The sequence below is a fragment of the Diadema setosum genome, chromosome 5 (genome assembly GCF_964275005.1).
Source record: "Diadema setosum chromosome 5, eeDiaSeto1, whole genome shotgun sequence".
In the NCBI taxonomy this organism is placed as follows: Eukaryota; Metazoa; Echinodermata; class Echinoidea; order Diadematoida; family Diadematidae; genus Diadema; species Diadema setosum.
Genome location: NC_092689.1, coordinates 1,802,724 through 1,824,733, shown reverse-complemented (window position 1 = coordinate 1,824,733; position 22,010 = coordinate 1,802,724). Strand labels below are relative to the sequence as shown.

The window sequence follows — 22,010 nt, the reverse complement described above, 5'->3', positions numbered from 1 at the left end:
GCGAGATATTCAGAAACCACTCTATGAGATGTCAAAGTGCATGCAGTTCTAAGGGGTATCAAAAGTTTATTCGATGAAAATCGGTTTTGAAATGGCTGAGATATCCAAAAACAAGGTGAAACAAAGAGATCCTAATAAAGTTGTGGCATGTCGCCTTTTATTATTAGCACTTTTTGGGATATCTCAGCCATTTGAAAACCAATTTTCATCAAATAAACGTTGAATCCTTCTTAAAATTACATGCTCTTTCATATTTCATTAAGAAGCTTTACATTATCTCACTTAGGAATGTTCAAAACATGAATCCCCACCTCAACCAGTACTGTACAGTCCCTTTAACATATTCAGATGAACATCTGTACCTAATTTCATAAGAATTGATCAAAAACTGTGGGAGGAGTTCGCGACGCAAGATTTGTACCCATTTTTGCCCATAATATGCCGTTACCATGGCAACGTACTTTTGGGTACTGTCAAAAAATACGTCTTGCACATCTACAACCCAAGGCACACATCTGTGCCAAGTTTTATGGGAATCGGTTGAAAACTGAGGAAGTAGTTCGCGACGCAAGATTTGCAACGGACCGACCGCCCGACCGACCGACCGTCCGCTGATTCCTATATACCCCCTTCAAACTTCGTTTGGCGGGGGTATAAAAATCCAAGAAAGTGATCCGTTGTTCTTCTTCATGACTTGATAGACATAAACAACTTGAATGTGACAGTTGCTCTACAAATTTATATTTTGTTATGGTGGAAATCAAGGTTGTACTTTCTGGAGCAGCAAACTTATTGAATTGCAGCATTCAATCAAAGGGTTATATAAAGGGAAGTGTAGCATTCCATACACATAAATCTGGCAGAAATGAGCCCTAGATTTAGCTGATCTGATATGCGTGTTTGGTTTTCTTTGCTATTCCCTCTCATTCCCATATCAACCTCAATTTTCCTTTGTCAATCATTGAATGAGTTACACAAAGTTGCAGCAATGAATTTTAAAGATGAAATAAATCATGACAAGAAAGTTTGCTAGCTCCTCCCATTCAAAGTCTTGATTTGCTCCTAATTCAGAGTGATCAACAAAGAAATACAAGTACAGTAAGTTCATTTGCCACTCATTCAAAATTGCAGACCTTAAGCAACACTGTGAGAACATGCAGCAAACTCGGGGGGGATTTACTGGACTCAAAATCATACTTAAATAAAGCACTAAAGATCTCTATCATTTCTGGTTTTATAGAAGATTTCTTTTTTTTTTTCCCAAACGGATTATCTATTTTTGGGGCCGCCGTGTGGGGCATGGTGCTTATTTGTACAATTCTATCACCCTAGCAATGCTATAGCTGCCAAGTTTGGTAAAAATTTGATCTATACATTTTCATGAAAAAGATGAAAAAGTGAAAATTAGCCACACTTAGGTCCCCCCCCCCAGGCCTTCAACTGGGGCATCCCTAGATCTGACATGAACACACTCTTACATTGTATATATATATATATATATATATATATATATATATATATATATATAAACTGACGACAAATAATGATTACTGTATTACTTATGAATAAAGCTACTAGTATTGGAGATTAGCCAGGCAATGACATGAAGACATCATATAAATTGCATAAGATGTAACTGTGATCAATATCACAATAAATGTAAACATCATTTTCCTCTGAATAGCTAAACATTCTTAATTCCCCTTTAACTGTGATGAAACTTTGTTTCACTTCCCTCTCTACATGTATATTACAGTCAGCTTTGAATTGCAGAAAAGTTTTCCCTTTTAACTGTCCAGACAATTCAAGGTGAACTTGGAATGAGCAGAGAAAATAATAAGGGGCTAAAGGCATTCACTACATGGTACATGTGACAGACCACTTTACAGCATGCTGAGTCCAGACAGATCCAATGTTGTATATCCAGACAGATTAAACATTGCTTTTTAGTTGTCAGAAATAACTTCCTTATGAGGATAATAAAAAGGTGTGAGCATGTGGCTGACACATCCTAAAGCTATGTCACACTTTATTAAACTCTCTGTCCCTTCCCAGCAAACTGTCCACATTGCATAAGCTCAACATTTTCAAGCTACATTGTATACAAGCCATCTAGTACATGGATACACTTGCATATACTGTACAAGTCATGTAAAATGGATACACTTGCAGATTGATTAACAGAAAATTACACTCCAATTACAACTTTGGTGAATTTTGATGTGCTTTATAATCACTGTCTTAAAGGATACTTCAGTTGGCTTACAGACACTAGTTAACCTATCGTAGCAAAGGAATTCAACCCAATTCATAAGTCGGGAATGTGCACTCCAAGTTGAGATTTATTGGGAATGTGTGTTGCAACGAAATTGAATCTTCAAGAAATGGGGCTGCATAACCTTGTTCCTACTGTAGCAAGACTTCTTGGGAGTTTGATTTACACATATTCTGTACAACCTATGATATAATGATGACATTTGTCATCGATATCAAATCACTGTAAAAAGTAAATCTCTAGAATAACTACCATTTGTGAGGTGCCAGTGGAATCAGGGGTCTGTTTCATGAAAATCTTATGAAACTTTTCGCTCATAAGACACACTTTAATGAGAGACTTCATGTAACAGATGTTACTTCTTTACATACATATAGCAACATATGAGCAAATGGCCATTCTGAGATTTATGTATAAGACCTTACTGTGATGATTTCATGAAATGGACCCCATGTGAGCGGAAAAAGGAGGGAAATGCAATGCATTGGGCTGTTGGACATGTTAGCATCTGGGTCCCATCTCGCTATGCAGGAAATCATTGATGGCGATTTGGGGTAAAAATGTTGGTACGTGCTAAAATGTGACATGAATAAAAAAAATGTCAGGTGAAAAATGTCACAGGTAAAAATGTCAGGGGGAAAATGTCAGAGGTAAAAATGTCAGGGGAAAATGTAAGAGGTAAAAATGTCATGGGGTACATACACATATCCACAATGGGTTTAAATGTTAGGGGGAAAATTGTCACAGGCAAATATATTACAGGTAAAAATATCAGGAGGAAAATTTTAGAGGTAAATAATGTATGTGACATGTTAAAGGTCCAGTTTACCTTTGGGAGCAGTGATTTCAAAAATTTTCAAGATATCATATTTGATGCATATGTGTAGGTCTGTTGTATCATAAAACATCCTACCATATGAAATATTTGCAATAAAACCTAAAATATAAGGAGATATCAGGGTTTTTCTCAATAAACCGTAACTGTATACGGTTTAGTCTGGAAAATTTTTTATTATAACTATTGTTCACATTTTGTGTATTTAACAACACTTAACATCGATTATACGGATTCAAATTTTGACAGTGGTTGTTTCTATCCCTAACTCACATTTTAGAACTATTTTATAGCACTAATGCTTTCATCTGCAAATGGTAAATTATGCCTTTAAAATGTCAAAGGTAAAAATATCAGGGGTAAATACGCTAGGATAGTGGAAATCCTTGATCCTGTAGAAAGACTACACTGTACGATGGAGAAGAATTGAAATGATAATTAAAGCCAGGATCTGTCATGCTTTGTCTGTTTGAGAATATAAGTGAGATTCTAGAGGGCATAACCAACTGACAAAACAAGGAAAACTGGGAACAAACTGCTGTACACACCAGGGGTTTTGGGGTTGGGTTTTTGGGGGGGTTTTTGGTTACTTTTTTGTTGTTGTAGTGAGCATTAACCAATTAAGGACTGGTTGATTTTGCTAAAATATGCATTTCCCATAAACACTTGCCCGAGTATATTCAGGACTTGTCTACAGCAGGTTTATGAGGATAATTTGACATCTTTTAAACAAGATTAGACTAGATGCAGCAGACAATGCACTATCCTCTTCCTTAAATTTCCTAATTTGGTTAATTAAAAAAATGCCATCCTTCAAATACTTCAATCTGCAATTACAGTGTGAAGATTACATGGCTTTCTTCAACGCCATTGTTCGCACTGTATTAAAGAACATATTGTGCAATGTAATGAATTTCAGTAATTACTTCTTCAAATATCGAATGACGGCCATCGTTTGTAATAAAACTGATTACTTCTAGTTTCATTTTTTCCCTTCTTTGTTTTTTTTTTTTTGTGGACTATCACAAAAAAGTGTACGTCAAGTTAACAATCTTGTTCTAGTGCCATTAAAAGTTAACATGATTACTTAGCTAGATGTGGCATCAGACTGTTGAACTGACAGACTGGTGTACGGACAGACATCCTTGACAAGTAAAATGTAGCTGGCTAGCAAAGTGGAGAAGCTGATTCCATTAACTGGACTCCAAAAACTGACTATCTTGCCCCTGCTTTAGGTTCCTGAATGGGCAAGGAATTGTTGGAAATGAAGCACAGCTCGGACCAGAATTACATGTACGTCAATCGAATTGGTCAGTGACACCCGGATATGCCTGATGAAAGAACAACACAGTTGCAATCAATATTGTTTAGACTACGCCCAATGGCCCAATGCTCCCATGTCCACATCCGTCCACTTCGATCGTCCTGATGACCGTACCCTTCTCTGGAGGGGGAAGGGCTTGCCATCATGAAGTTGGTTCCTTGCAGCAATAAAAAAAAAATAATAATAATAATAAATGAAATATAGATGGAGGAGGAGAGGTCATCTTGCTTTACCAATGAGTGTCATCAGCACAAGACGTACAAGTAGGGCAGACTGGTACAAAGTAATCACAGAGCTCTGCTATCCACCTCCCCCTTTTTTTTTTAATAAGATGTGGGTATGCTTCCACTTTTCTATTTTAATCAAACTTGCTACGGAGCAGTCTCCATTTGAGTCAAACACTGCCACTTTTTTTATTTTACAAACAAGATATGAGGTAAAATAGGGTGAGACTCCAAATTAATGACAGAAGAGAGTGCATTATATGAATATTCAATTGCTGTTAATTCCATTAAAATGTATCCAGCATTTATTGTATGAAGAAGGTTGGATCATTTTCCTACATGTCACATGTTTTACTACTGAGTGATTAGTAATCGCGAACTGATTTCTTACTTTGAAGAGTACATGTATGAGTCACATTTTACTAAAATTTTGCCCCAACATTAATCACACAGATCTTTAAAAATCACTTCCATGATAACGATTGGCTTCACAATGTATAACCAGTAGATCTAAAGCTTGTACAGATAAATGAAAAAAGTACAGATATTTATGAGTTTCACAGATCTGATCAGAGCTTTTAAAGGCCTGGTCCCACTGGCCGATGGACACAAAATGTACGCATAACGGACATAGCGGACGAGCAGAACTTCGGGGGTGGCTCCATAGAGATATGGACAAAATTTGCGAAAATTTGTGAAAGCAGTTAACAGAAAAGAACGGACATGGGTAGTAGCGGGGAAGTTAAAAACAGATGTTCATCGGAAGCCTATTGATAGCGGATGAAAGCGGATGGAAGTGGATGACAGCTCCGATGGGGTTACCAGGGATAACTGCGAAGCGGACTTATACCAAGTTATAGCAGAAAGAGCGGATGCATAGCAGATGCATCACATACGCCTAACTGAAACAAAGGGGATGCCGCGCAGATGTATATCGGATGCAAATCGTTCACTTTGCATGCGGGGGGTATGAAAATTGTGTCCGCTCCGCGGATATAAAGGAATGCAGCACGCATGCAGTCAGCATGAAGCGGAAAGACGTGCTGGCGGCTACATCGATACATCTCTACTACATCTCGTTAAAGGCTACACGTACATTGATGCATCTCTACTACATCTTGTATCAACACCATAATGCATCAGTCAGGCAAGAAAAGGAAGTCCGTGCCTACTCATTCAAGCCCTGGCAAGGCCTATCCCCAAATAACATCAAAGTCCAAACTCCCATTTTCCCCGTATAAATTTAAAGTCCCTCTTTCCTTTTGAAAGAGAAGTCCAAACACCCATCTACCATATTTAACCCTGCCTAAAGGTCCTTTTTCAAACATATAAATGTACTGAGATCCTGATGATTTTCTCCCCCTTTTTATACAAAATATCGGTACAAGTCCACTGGGTGTCCTTCTACATACTCGAGATCTACTCCAGACATCTATGTGACCCTGCACCACAAAACGAACAAAAAGTTGCCAGACATGGATTTTTGGTTAAGGGCAGATTCTGAAAGAGCAGACTCTACGCTTTAAAATGATGTGTATAACTCAATTGAAATGGACTCCCCTAGCTAATCCAAATACTGGAAAGAAAGCACACACTCTGGAAAAGTGTGAACTGAGAAAAGGGGCTTTCAAGTACAGGGTCTGTTCAAGTGCTTGATCTTTACCAAACCGTGCTAGCTGTGCGATGAATGGAACAAAAGACAGGTGTAAACCACTGGAGCAACAATAATGAAGAGGTTATCAGATTAGGCTGAAATTAAGCATGGCCATGATTACTGCCAACTTTCAAAGCAGTAGCATTATCCCTTCAAAAGTTATTAGACTTGAGAGTGAAGAATGGGCAAAGGGTTATCAAGAAATGAAAAGGGGACATACCTTATCTCACCACTCGACAAAAAAAAAAAGGGTTGTGGAAAAAACCACTGAAAATGCACATTTCCATTCATTTTATGATCCCAAACTTAAGAATAATGTAGAAGGGTAGCTCTTTCAAAAAATATGAAAAACCCAATAATGACTTGGTTGACCCGTTTCACCTTTTTGAATCCTCACGTAAAAGCAAGGGGTGCGACTTTTTGTTTGTTTTGTGATGCACGGTCACATATGAGATACATCCCAGATACAAACGCTTGGTCCGTTATGAATACTTTACGAGTTGCATATGCTTACATCCTTTCTATATCCGTGCTATTTACGATGTATAGACGTTCCATGTACCTTATCTTTCCTCCCTCTTTCCGTTTTCAGCTGCAGTGGATGCGAGTTGCGAGGATCCCCAGAGGATGCAGAGAGGATACAGCGGACCTTTTAAAACGGATGATAACGGACATAGCACATTTGTTGCTCGTATATGTCGCGGATTTACATCGTACACAGCAGAAAGTTAATCCGTTCTAAAAGTTTTGTGCAGCTCAAAACTTATTTGCGTGGATGAAATCACAGTGGATGGATGCTTGATGGATAGAGCATATGAAACATGTATGCAACAAGTACACAACGGATGCATAGCGTTTTCCAATGGATGGCAAGTTTTTATTTTATGTTTTGCATCCCCTTTGCATCTGTACAGTGGGACCGGGCTTTAAGTATTAACTGCGCTCATGTCTAGACGTAATCCCTGCTAGGTTTCCAGCTTTTAGCCCTGTGACAAATGGATTATTATGGGCAAAATGCAATCCTATCACAACTTGGTGCTGAAGGGCAAGGAATAGCTGTTGATGCTCAACAAAAGTATTAAAGCTCCCTGGACTCGGAGTGCTCTGAGAGGTAATGATATGTGAGTAAAAGTACTCCCTCTTTCTCCTTCTCGGTGAAGCGAACAATTCTTTAACTTAAATCTATCAATTTATTGTTCAATAAACTTAAGAGACACATGGCAATGACAGTGCAGTATTGAAAAACTAAAAAAGCTTTCAGAAAGCAAAGACCTCTGCCAAGCAGCTCATTTCTACCCATATTGTGATTTCCACCCTTTAAAAAAAAAAAAATTCTTGATCAAAACAGTATAGTCCAGATCACTACCAAAATTTAATCATCTGTACCATATATGTCATTATACTACTTTCCCTGAAAATCTAATCCAAATCCGTTCAAAAATTCTGATTTATTTTGCAAAGAGACAGACAGGCAGACAAACAAACCAATGCTGACAAAAAAAAACACAAAAAAAACCATAGCCTTATTGGGGGTAATGATGAAGAATCCTTAAAAAAATCTTTTTTTTTTTAAATTCTTGATCCAGATGGTGATTCGGATCACAAAATTCAAACAGAATCTGTTCCGTGTGTTTCATTATCACTGATTACTACAAGCTTGTATGCACTCACATAAGGCACACAAAAGTACAAATACCGCGGTAAGCAGATAAAGAAGCCTCATTCGTTTTTTTTTTTTTTTAATTGTATGCCCATTTTATGTGATGATATTTTGTAATATTTGATAAATTTACAAATAACACCCAATTCCCACAAGATATTGACAGCTGAAACTTTGGTATAATTAATATTCTGTATACTTAGCACATGATTTGTTGACCTTGCTGATATTGACTTTATGTGTACCTTTTGTAAATATTGTAAATATGTTGTTTACCTGTTGGTTTACATCCAATAAAAAGTAAAAAAAAAAAAAAAGAAGCCTCATTCGTCAATGAGAAATGGTCATCAGTTTAAGGATATCACGTAGAATCTTCTAATCACTATTTGGGAAGACACCAGAGTGAGGCCAAATTTCACTGCCTTCGACACAGACCCTAATGATGCCACAATTTACCAAAGAGTTGCCCTGATTTCTCTTACAGATGTGCAGTAATGCAGGTTACCAATAACCCTATAACTGTACAGGTAGGCCTATTAATTATGAAACACTCAGCTTAAAAGCCTCATGATTTTGTATGTAAACATGACATCAACAGGACAGAAATGGTCACACAGCCTTTGATCACATAAAACATAATTATCAAATGTATTCATGTACATAGTATTAATATGTATTCATGAGTATTGTTCTTTGTTTGTGAAAAGTTGTTCTTCCCTCTCTCGGAATATAAATATATAATATCATTAACTTGTACAAACCCATCTAGAACTGTTTCCATTCATTTCTGTATACCAGGATCCTCATTTTTTTCCTGTTATTGAAATATTCTGATGCAGTTTCAGTGATACATGTACATGTTGACTATTCTCAAAATTCCTAATTGACCTTGACTCCTAATCTCAAAGATATCAAACTTGACTCTATTCCTATTGACTGATTACTCTGTCAATATAAGAATGGTATGCAGAATTTGAATGAAAATACGGCTAAGAAAGACAGATTTTGCACTTTCCTCCAGCTTGATTAATGACATTCAAAGAAAATTTTCTAACATTTGAACTTATTTGCTCTGTGGAATTCAATCTTTTTGTCTTGAACATTCCCACTTTATATTCATCAGATATTTCTCAATAAGAGGAGAACCTACAGAATGTCAAAACTTAGGCATGATTGATCAAATGAAATTCAACTCTCCTCATATATAAAAAGAAAAAAAAGCAAACAAAATCGTCTCTCCATATTTGTACAGATACAATTTGTATGATGAAATTTCATCCATATCTTGATCTTCTATAACTTGCTTGAATACTTTGAAAAAAAAAATATGGCATACAATATGTATGACTTTTGACCTTTGACCCCAGAACTAATGACTCATAATCTTTGTCAGGCTGTCTAGATCTCACACATCAGTGTGTCTGCAAATCCCTCAAGACATTCTTTAGTTTCAAACAATGGTGCCTGGAAAATCATTATGGATGCTCAGGGACAAGGAGCGGTCTTCTTGACAACATGATGCCCCCGGCTCCACTTTGTGGGAGAGGCACAACAAACGATCATGATACACATTCGTGTGGTATTCTCCATGAGGAATATTCCTCATGAGCCATATCTCTACATCATGTGTGACATGTGCACTCACAAAGTTCACTCGATGCCAGGCAAGCTATGCATCATTTTATACTCAGAATTGAACATGATTCTAAGGTATAACAGCTGTTCAAGTGTATAGTGAGGTGACTCATTAAAACTCTCATGGGCACCTTGTTTAGGAGTCGATCCCACGTAAAGGCAGCAAGTACTCAAGACTTTCCTGAGGAGCTTTGTATGGAGTGAAAAGGCAAAATAACATTGTAGCGCCATACTAAAACTCACCAAGAAAGTTTGTTCATGACAAAGAGGCAAAAAGGCAAGAATATGGAAACTTGTTAAAACTTACCAAGGCTCTTCCTTGTCGTATTGTCATCAAAATGAAATAAGACTTACACGACTGACAACACTAATTGATCACTTTTTGCACTGATCATTTTAGTCTTGATCTTCACGAAGACGACTTCACACACTTTTCTGGAGTATTAAGTGAAACATTATAACAAGCAAAGTTGATACATCCGGCAACTTTACAGGTATTTGGATTTCCAGTTTCCATTTATTTATCAAAGTACCAATTAATGCTTTTTTTTTCTGTACACTGATCACATAAACAGTTTTGCATCCAAATTTTTATATCTTATATAACAGTCCACATTACTAAATATTTTCAAAAAGACTGAAAAAACAAACAAACAAACAAAACAAAACTGGCACACTGTGTGTTCATGTCTGTAGACAATTACTGCCAAGGCATGGAAATTATACATGTACAAATACCAGTATATCTTATTGTATAAAAGTTTCATTACCATCATATGAAGACAAAAATGAATGTGAATTGAGCATATTAGTACTTTTTCTAACCATAAAGCAATCTTGGAGACTCAATGTTATATCTTGTTTGTTTGTTTGTTTGTTCATTTTCCATCCAAGAAGATGGCTGGATAGCCCATATTCAGCTACACTATAAGCTGGTCTTCCATGACGTCCAGTTGGATGTGAGATGGGACCACTTCATCGGGTTAAACACCCTGCTCTTTGCGATGAATGAATGAAGCGGGATCTTTTACGTGCATGAGTTTTGACTCTCTCACAAACGGGAACTCCATTTACAATGTATGTCCTATCAGAGGGACAGAGTGTTTTGCCTCTTGCTATAGGGGAGGGTATGATGACACACAACATTGCTCAGTCCAGACTTGGGTATCGAACCCAGGTCGCTTGGGTCTGACTACTGACTGAGCCAACTCACCGCCCTATCTAGTGTGTTAATTATTCATAGTGCATGTACAAATACATACAAATAGAGATTGATACTTTTATAGTATATTAGAGTTTTAGTATATTGTATTAGAGTTAAATTATAGCCACGCATCAGTGTCGTGCCTACAAGTAAGATTGAATACCTCATAACTGGTTTACAATTTTACTGAAAGCATTTTTACTTTGACAAGATAGCTTCAGTACCCATTGTGCCCCACATCATATACACTTTGTACAGGGTATTTGTATCAGTTCTAGAGTTTTAACGATTTTGATATGATCATACCAACACACACAATTGTAGTTGCTTTGATGATAGTTTAATTTCAGCCTACAGGTAAAGCACATCGATTTTCCCAAAATTCATGAAATGCATTTAAATGACAATGATTACTTACTGCTATCATTATCAACACAAGTTTTGTCTTGAGAGCAGCTTAACTCAGCACAATTGCTAAATAGGGGATATTGGTATGTGTACATGTACATGTGTGTGTGTGTGTGGGGGGGGAGGGTGGTCTGTTATTTTACATCAATTCTACAGCCATCCAATTTTGTGTGCTTTTATCAATTGATGTGTACAAAGTGTATGATGTAATTACTGAATGATATCATGTGAACAGTATGTGAGAGCATGATATTTCATCAGAGTTTTAGATTAGTATGCATCTATGAATTTGAATACCTTTGCTCAGGTATGCAGGAACAGTTGTGTGTACTTGTTACTGTTTTGACACATGTTTACGTACAGTACATATAGCAAGTCTACATGTACAATAATAAATTAGGGCACATCTACCCTAATACAAGCCAAAATACATTAATCATAATATTGTTCAAGCAGCACTTGTCAATCATGTAGCACTACTCAAAGCACTTAACAAGACTTCAGTGTGCTACACTGTACTTTCATGAATGATTAGATCTCTGTAATGCAAATTATAACCCAATTACGACAACAACCAAAAAAAAAACTTAATTTTGTTTCCGAAGTTTTTTTTTTCTTTTTTTCTTTTTTTTTTTTTACTTCTATGATACTCGATAAATAATCATACACAGCCAGCAAACATGGTATGCCACATGCATTTATACAAGATTGCATGGCGGAAACTACTGTAAAACACAATATTTTCGCTGCATGAAATGTTTATGAAAGGGAGTCAACGGTCATATTTGCAGCATGAAATTTTCGCGAGATGCCTCTAACATTCAATGCATACATGTACATGTAGTGTAGACAAGATCTTGAGCGCGCAATTTAATTTCGCGAAACTCGGCTCTTGCAAAATTCTCAAAATTAAAATGTGCGCAAACATTCCTCGTTTTACAGTAATCGGCTATCTGTGATAAAGTGGTCAAGTAACATGGATTATTTTCCTGATAGGAGCTTCTATCTTAGAGATATCTCTTCACTACATGTCAGAAAATGTCTTATAAGGGCCACTGTTCACACTGTAGCATTGTACAAAACACTGTGACAACTGCAGCACATTCTTCTGCACTAGACCTTGATACTATTTTTTAGAACTTGATACTGTTCACTAGATCAGACCTTGATACTGTTCAGTAGACCCTGATACCATTCACTAATTAAGACTGGAATTGGATGCAGCAGGAAAAAGAGTTGGATGAAAGCTTTTCAGCTCTGGAATCCTTTTCACAATTTGGTAGCCGGCGATGCTTCATCCAAACATTCAGCATTTAACACAAGTGACACATGTACGTATACATCACTGTAAAACAAAGAAAGTAATGACCACAGTGTCCTTGTTTAATAGCACAAACTGTGACCATGTGAAATGAAAAGTGAAACATATGTACACTGCAGGGCAGTTTATATTTATCTCTTTCACATCCCTTGTTGACACACATCTCCTTATAAAAAGAAAAAAAAAAACACAAGGACTGGCAATGAGCCATTGAATGCCTCCTGATTTAGAGCACAGCTCTCACATCAGAGACACCAGAGAATAACTTCATTAAAGACTAAGCATGAAGGTCTAGTGCAGAAGGATGAGCTGCAGTCACCCCCTCCCCACTTAGCATGATTAACGAAAGCTGGCATCCTCACATTTGTTTTAGTTTTCTCATTTCGCTGCAATACTTCTTTTGTACTGAGCCCAACTGTAGAATATTTGACACATGTCCTAGTGGTATAATAAAACCACAGCTCCTTATCAAGTTCAAGCTAATAAGCTCCTAACCATCATTGAAATGATCTAGATATCAAGATGCCTTGATAGCCTGCACTTTTGTTCTTCTTGCCCTCAGCCACTCTTTCAATCTATACTTACAAATGTACAACAGCAAAAACAACAACAACGACGAAAGTTGGGTATATCTGCAAAACATAATGATTGACTTAAGGTATACTGTCCACATAGTTAACAATTCAAGGCTTTCTATGTACAGGGAAGTTGATATGAAAAAAGATATCATATTTCTTCATATTTCCACAGGTCTGATACTAGAAATGTCGCTACAGCGACTGGTTATACCCCCGCCAAACAACATTTCATAAGCTTTGGTCAAAACAACATTTCATAAGCTTTGGTCAAAAAACTGAGGAAGTAGTTAAATCCGCAAGATCTTTCCTTGATCTTCTGCCATTAATATGCCGTTACCATGGCAACGTACTTTCGGGTACTGTCGAAAAATGCGTCTTGCACATCTACAACCAAAGGCACACATCTGTACCAAGTTTCATGGAAATTGGGCAAAAACTGAGGAAGTAGTTTGCAACACAAAATTTTCCATCATTTTGGCTCATAATATGTGAGCTGTTACCATGGCAACATACTTTTTGTCACTGTCAAGAAATGTGTCATGCTGACTTGTATCCTAAGACAAACATTCAATATGAATTCCATGAGAATTGGAAGAACACTGATGAAGCAGTTTTGCCATGAAGCATTTTGCCCTATATTTTACCAATAACATGCCGTTACCATGGCAACGCACTTTTTGCCACTGCGGAAATATGTGTCTTGCACATTAACATATTCAGATGAACATCTGTACCTAATTTCATAAAAATTGATCAAAAACTGTGGGAGGAGTTCGCGACGCAAGATTTGTACCCATTTTTGCCCATAATATGCCGTTACCATGGCAACGTACTTTTGGGTACTGTCAAAAAATACGTCTTGCACATCTACAACCCAAGGCACACATCTGTGCCAAGTTTTATGGGAATCGGTTGAAAACTGAGGAAGTAGTTCGCGACGCAAGATTTGCAACAGACTGACCGCCCGACCGCCCGACTGACCGCCCGACCGCCCGACCGTCCGCTGATTCCTATATACCCCCTTCGAACTTCGTTTGGCAGGGGTATAATAATGATTGACCATGGTCTCGTTTACAGTGCGAGGCTCGGCCCAGGCTCGGCTCAGCCCAGGCTCGGCCGCGAGCCCGCTTTCATTCAGTGTAAATGCGCAAAAGGCCAAATGCGGGGGCCAAAATTGGTCGCGCATTTGGCCACGCTCTGGAGGTGGTCTCGGCCGCGGCTCAGCCGCTGCTGAGCCCGGCCTTTTCTCGGTGTAAACGCAAACTGGGCCAAATGCGCGGCCAATTTTAGTCTAGCTTCCAAACCCTCTGCCCGTACTATTTCGCTATTCAGGATATTAACCCCCTCAACGTCGAAAACTAGTATAGTTTAAGGTGGTTTTGTCCTGCAAAGGAATTTTCCTTCAGCAAAGGCCTTTGCCCGAATGGCGACTTTGTCGCCACGAATCCAGTTGGAAAAGGGTCTGAAAACCAGACTATACCAAATTGCATTTGTTTACAAGCAGAGCGCAACTACGACCAAATATTGAAAGGTTTGAATTAAAAGCGCGGCCGAGCCCAGCAGTGTAAACGGACAAAATTGCGGGGCTCGGCCCCACAATTGAGACTGGGCTCGGCCGCGGCTCGGCCCAGCCCCACACTGTAAACGGGGTCTTAAGTTATACTGTCCACATAGTTTACAATTCAAGGCTTTCTAGGTACAGGCAAGTTGGTATAAAAAAAGATATCATATTTCTTCATATGTGTGCAGGTCTCTTCCACAAGATTTCACATCCACAAAGTAATTGTGCACTTTATGCATGGTTCATGCAAGAATTTCATTTTCTTAACATTTCTCCTCCCCCCCCCCCCTTTCATCTTATTCATAACTTCAGCTTTTTACAAATTCTGCATTGTACATCTTATCTGGTCTGCACAGTTCACATCAGCATGATGCTCAAAGCCAACCTGACAAGCAAGGACTGGAACGTCTACAAAAAGCTGTAAATCAAAGCTGTGAAATGCTGGGAGATTTTTTTTAAGAGATAAATATTTGGGCTGCCTTCCTACAAAGCAGATCTCAAACGCATGGCCACACAACATAAGGTATGCTTACATGATGTTCGTAATCTTTAAAAAAAAAAAAAAAAAAAAAAAAGATTTTAAACTTTGATGATGAGCTCACAGTTAAAGAGATGGTATACAAATTGTAGTACTGGTGGAGATGAGGATTGGGCTTTAACTTTTTGTGAGATACCAAGAAACCACTCATGAAATAGTGCAGAGCATACCATTCCATGAGGAGTTCAAAGTTTATCTGATGAAAATTGGTTTTGGAATGGCTGAGATATCCAAAAACAAAGTAAAACAAAGCAATCGCAATAAAAGGTGGGTCCCACCTTTTCTTACAATCACTCTGTTTTGGATATCTCAGCCATTTAAAAACCAATTTTCATCAAATAAACATTAAATTCCTCTTGGAATTACATGCTCTTTTACATTTTATGAGAGGTTTCCCATTATCTTCAACAAAAATTGTTAGAAACCTGAAGTCGGGTCTCAACCAAAACTATATGATCCCTTTAATGAGATCTCATGCCAGGAAATTATGTATTGATGAAAACTGGCTCGTGCAATGGGTAATGCTGCTAATCCTGTCTGTACTGACATGGCCTTCGGTGGAGACTATAGGCATTTTACCTGATGAAGACTAATCCCGAGCATATTCAAGCAGGTGTCTGAGATGTAAAACGTGTGCTATCTTAAACAAAATCAGCTCATTTTGAAAATAAGGTACTCACAGAAGAGCAATAATCAAAGTGAAAGTTTGAAGGGTCTTCAAATTGCAAGAACAGGAGAAAGGTCAGGATTGACTACCTGGTACATGCTATCATGTGCATTCAGTACTGTGCTCCCAAAGTGCTATTGAATGCCTTTTAGAGAGAAGAAAAGAAAAGTATGAATTGGCATTTAATCAAAATAACATAGAAATTTTCACCTTGTATTGATCAACACAAGTCAATGCATAATAATCATTAGTAAAACAATAAATCTGGACAGTGACCACAGATGCAACCTTTGGGTACACTGAACAAGAAAGTGCACTCCCATCTTTACAACGCTGCATAATTTTGACAAATCTAAGTGCAGAAGATGACAGCTGCAGAACATTTCTGCAAGGTGCTATTGAATGCCTTTTAGAGAGAAGAAAAGAAAAGTATGAATTGGCATTTAATCAAAATAACAGAAATTTTCACCTTGTATTCAGTTGATCAACACAAGTCAATGCATAATAATCATTAGTAAAACAATAAATCTGGACAGTGACCACAGATGCAACCTTTGGGTACACTGAACAAGAAAGTGCACTCCCATCTTTACAACGCTGCATAATTTTGACAAATCTAAGTGCAGAAGATGACAGCTGCAGAACATTTCTGCCTGTATCATTTTTTTGAATTTCTATTGTTTCTTATTCGGAGAACAGACAAAGACACATGTAAATTTTGATTCATCATAATACATCTGAAATTAATTAAAGGGATGGTACAGTATTGGTGGAGATGGTAATTGGGCTTTTAACTTTTTGCGAGATACCAAGAAAACACTTATGATATAGTACAGAGCATACCATTTTAAGAGAAATTCAAAGTTTATTTGATGAAAATCGGGTTTGGAATGACTGAAACATCCAAAAACAAAGTAAAACAAGGCGAGTGCAATAAAGTGTGGGTCCCACACTTACTAGAATTGCTCTTTTTTGGATATCTCAGCCATTTCAAAACCAATTTTCATCAAATAAACATTGAATTCCTCTTAGAATTACATGCTCTTTCATATTTCATGAGAGGTTTCTCATTATCTCACCAAAATGTTAGAAACCTGAAATTAGGTCTCAACCAAAACTGTACGATCCCTTTAAATCTAATGTATAAAGAAGGGCTTCATGCCATTATTGGTTGGCTACTTTAATCACAATTGCCATTAGTGTTGACAGACTTTTCTGACACTTTGGCACACATGTCAACTGGTCATTTGCAATACATCCTTCTCATCTGCCTTGACACTAACTAGTGTAATCACAACTTCACACACCACTGCTGTATGATAACCAAATCCATACTTTTGGTGAATGACCAAGATCAAAGAACTGAGGTAAAGTTTCATGTCTATGGAAAGCATGAATGTGGATGTAAATACACTGTACAGTACATTGCTCCAACTATAAAATGAAGCTGCAAAAGTCCAAGACTTTGACATTTACAAAAATGATTTTGTTGAAAACTTTGGTCCATTTACCCTGTGATCAACATGAAACTGAGGAATAACAAGCTACATTTTAAGTAGCTGGGTACTTAAACTTGCTACAGCCTGTATCTACACAGTACATTGTAGTTTCAACCTTCACAGAGTTCAGAAATGAGAGAGAGAGAAAAAAAAAAATGCACATTCAAACTTGATTTTGGCACTGCAGGCAGGTTTCAATATCTGCTGATCATTCATGAAAGATGTCCAACTGCCAATGTTTTCAAAAATTATGACACTTGGGGCATTTCTTCATTAAAGCAAATGGAAAATCATTACTGTAAATGAAAAAAAAAAAATATGGGCAATGAACCACCCTCTCTCTCCATCAGGGTGATGTTGTCACTAACATGAGAGAGAGTGAGGGAGGGAGAGGGTCACAAGGGAGAAGGCGTGTGAAGGGGGAGGGAAGAGAGTATAGCAAACATCCAACCAAATACCAAACTACAGTGTACTAACTATCAACCAGTCAAAAGGAAACTGTCTTGTTTGTCCCATAGCCATGCTTAAAGAGTGATTAAAAGCCACCATACTCTGACAATTGCTGGCTGATTTCAGCAGAGCATGTGATGTATGCCAGGCAAATGTATGTATACCGATGAAGAGTTGCAGCAGTGAACCAAGCTGTGCCATAATATGCCAGTTCTGTGTGCATCTGGCAGTAACGTTACTTATGGAACTTTTGACTTCCTGCATGCAACCAAAATTTGGATCATAAAAAATTGTAAATTTACACTCCAAATGTCTAATTAAACCACCAGGTGCCCAACCAGATGCTGTCTGCTGTAGTAGGATAGCCAATGACATAAATGGATAGACAGAGAAAATGAAATCTATATGAGAATACTAGTCTAGAGTCTATTCACTACAAGTATAATTGACACGATATATTCTGCCTGGGCCCTGCAGCGCCTGTTGTGAAACCCACCAGCCATATCATGAAAACACCTTTAACATCAACAGTTAGGACTCTACATGTACAGGATTCTAACTGTGCATGGACATTGGGGCATGGTCCTTAAACCATAGGATCATTATATAGTGTCTGCTGATGGATCCACCATGATGAATATGGCAGGGCACAAGCAAGCGGATCTCTACTGTAGTCTTTGTCTGTACTTAAGAAGCTAGATCTACGTAGCCATGATAAAAAATCATGGGCGTATATACTCGAGCAGGATTCGAACCTACGACCTCCTGATCACCGGACAGGCATCATCTCCACTAGACCACCGAGCTTTTGCCCGACAGCAAGTGTTGGTTCTAATCCTTATAGCATGCAGCGGGTACTGCTTTGTTATTCAAATTCATGAAATTCTTCCGTCGAGATGTTTTCATTGCAACTGATTGACAAATTGCCCTACATCGACGTAAATAAGCACTGAATTGATCAGTGTTTTAGTAGTAGCCATGATAAAAAATCATGGGCGTACATACTCGAGCAGGATTCGAACCTACGACCTCCTGACAGTGATATTTACGTCGATGTACAATGTAGGCAATTTGTCAATCAGTTGCAATGAAAACATCTCGACGGAAGAATTTCATGAATTTGAATAACAAAGCAGTACCCGCTGCATGCTATAAGGATTAGAACCAACACCTGCTGTCGGGCAAAAGCTCGGTGGTCTAGTTGAGATGACGCCTGTCCGGTGATCAGGAGGTCGTAGGTTCGAATCCTGCTCGAGTATGTAAATTTACGCCCATGATTTTTTATCATGGCTACTACTAAAACACTGATCAATTCAGTGCTTATTTACGTCGATGTAGGGCAATTTGTCAATCAGTTGCAATGAAAACATCTCGACGGAAGAATTTCATGAATTTGAATAGATCTAACAGTGTTAGGGGGCCTAGAAGTCTACGTAGTTTCTAAATTATCCAAGGAAACTTCTAGAAGCTATACACAAATATTAACATGTGGGGCTACACTGAACTGACAAACGCTCTCACATCGCAGATGATGCGACGAAGCCGTGATCAGACAGTTTTAAACACTCTTTTTAAGTGTTTTTACTTGCACTGATATGGGTGTGGGTGCATACCAGTGATAATATGTAATAAAATGGGGTATAAAAATATTGAAAACATACGTACTTACCGGAAATGATTTAGTTTAGAGACGTTTGACCTCTATTGACTTTCAACGCGTGATGGCCTTGCATTGCATAATACATAAACAACAAAATAATGATCGTACATACATGTAACGTGTGATCGTGGTGACGAAATCTCTCTAGTAGTTTCGGTCCATATGCGCAAGTTATCGCGTCGGAGACTTGCTTGGGGCAACCTCAGTACAATATTAATGTTCTGCTTAGCTCACAAAATAGGTACCTACAGAAATACAAGACATAAATTACATGATTCATGAAAATAAATAGTATTTGGGATTGCCTATGTACAGCCTACAACATTTCCAACGTTGGGGACCGGGGTCTATGGAAGAAATGAATTCACACGGAGGATATGTCTTGAATGGTATCCGACACTAGGCCTATCAAGTAGAGGAAAGAAATAGTAAACATTTTACAGAATTAGTTTTCTTTTATTGTTACTATTAGAATAGTTCATTTGGTAAAAACTTGCAAAATCGTAGCCCGAAAGCTGAATACATTGCAATGACATACCTCCAAATTAAATCACACACATTGAGCTATCATACATGAACAGCCACATAAGAAATAATAAATAGATATGAATAGGCCTATATTGCACAAAGCATATTACCACCTCTAATATTCTGCCAATAATGCACGAGTATGAATACTAGTATTACACAGCATCCTTCATCATATTCTTGATACAATGTTATGTAAATAGCGTCTCATATGCAAATAAGAACTTACTACTGCGGAGTATCAAAGTTTGGAACGGTACTGTCGTGTATGAAATGCTTCTTGGGTCAGTTAATGGTCTTGATCTTTGCCCAAAATCGGTACTTATATAATAGGCCTACAAAAATAGCATAGAGAAATTTGGCTAATTTAACCTCGTCCATCTCTTATGGTAGTTTTGTTGCCTACTAGTTTAGTTGTCATTTTGTTTCTATTCTAGATCTATCCACGGACTGTGTGCAATATGTCAGCTATTTTCTCTTATATATACTTAATCTGCCTATCACTGCCTATTGTTCAATTTGATTGATTTGTTCGCTTATAACACATTATTCAATTTGTATTTGCCTGTTTTAGATAGTTTCAGTTATTTGATTATACTTATAAGGGCCACTACGTACTCTTTTAACGGTGTATGTGAACGTTTGGTTTACTCTTGCTGTAATTAGCCTTTGTATGACCTATTTCAGTTTTTTTTTATACTTCGCTTGATTTACTGCGTGTTTTGATGATTTTGTTTGTTTGTTTTTTGTTTGTTTGTTATGATAATAATTTTGTTTGTATACTCTCTTTATGGACCCAATGGAAGACCTCCATTGCTGAATGATAACTATGGGTAATCCATTAAATGTTGGGTTTTTTGTGTTTTTTTTTTTTTTGTTGTTATTGCTTTATACGTGTATATACGGAAAGTAAATACTGCTACTATTAGCTGACTACACATTTATAACTACTACAGAATATTTACAGTTGTTATTCCCGGAAATACGGGAAAAGGATCGAGAGCTGAAAGATCATAAAGAAAGAATTCTGTGCTACTATAACTTCTTATATGAAGAAGGTGATGGAACAGAAAATATCCAAAAGACACTCAATGTCAATGTAAATTCTTCCTGATTCGCTTATTCCTGAAAGTAAGTTGAAAAAAATCCCCCCCCCCCGAGCTCTAAAAACTAACCTAATTCTTGAAATGTACACCAGAGTAAAATCCTTTAGGACTCTCTGGACACATCCGCTTCATCAATATTTTCAACAGATTATGCACGACCCGAAGAAGAGGCATGTAATCATGGTTTGTTTGTTTGTTTGTTTTTTTGTTTTTGTTTTTTCCATCTGAGAGGATGGCTGGATAGCCCATATTCAGCTACGTTAAGCTGGTCTTCCATGGGGTCCAGTTGGATGTGAGGTGATGGGACCACGTCACCGGGTTAACACCCTGCTCTTCGCGATGAATGAATGAAGCGGGATCTTTTACGTGCATGAGTTGTTACTCTCTCATACACGGGACCTCCATTTTATGTCCTATCCGAGGGACAGAGTGTTTTGCCTCTTGCTAGAGGGGACGGTATGCTTATACACAACATAGCTCAGTCCATTCAGACTCGGGTTCGAACCCGGGCCACGTGATCGTGAGGCAGACGCGCTACCGACTGAGCCAATTCACCGCCCTATAGAATATGATAATAATAGATTAAATTCAAGACTTGCCATTTAGGAAAACATTATCATAACAAATTCCAAACAAAGAGTTTGACACTTTTTTTTTCTTTTTTTTTAAATAAATGATTAACCTCAATATTAATGTACCAATTACAGACAGGTCCTATTTCATGTCTTTGTGAATGAAGGCAAGCAAGTCACTTAGTGTGGTAGTTTGAGTATTATACTAAACAGACGTTCAAATCAAAGGTATTTGCATGCAACACCACTGGTCATCACTATTAAAGCGGCAACGACGGCTAGCGGGAAACTTGAATTTGTGTTTCATTTGT

General features: G+C 37.8%; 1 protein-coding gene across 4 annotated transcripts in view; it reads right to left on the bottom strand.

Moving 5' to 3' along the window:
• The window catches only part of LOC140228985 (growth hormone-inducible transmembrane protein-like), a 56,353-nt gene extending 36,527 nt beyond the window's left edge, over positions 1 to 19,826 (bottom strand). Inside the window, exon 1 of one of the 4 annotated variants that reach the window (XM_072309245.1) lies at positions 19,606 to 19,826. The gene's annotated coding sequence lies outside the window, so the exon portion shown is untranslated. Of the gene's footprint in view, positions 1 to 6,874; positions 6,898 to 15,973; positions 16,020 to 19,502; positions 19,562 to 19,605 lie in introns of those variants that run through there. The other 3 variants (XM_072309244.1, XM_072309246.1, XM_072309247.1) reach the window with 3 other exon arrangements.
• Positions 19,827 to 22,010: the final 2,184 nt, after the last annotated feature.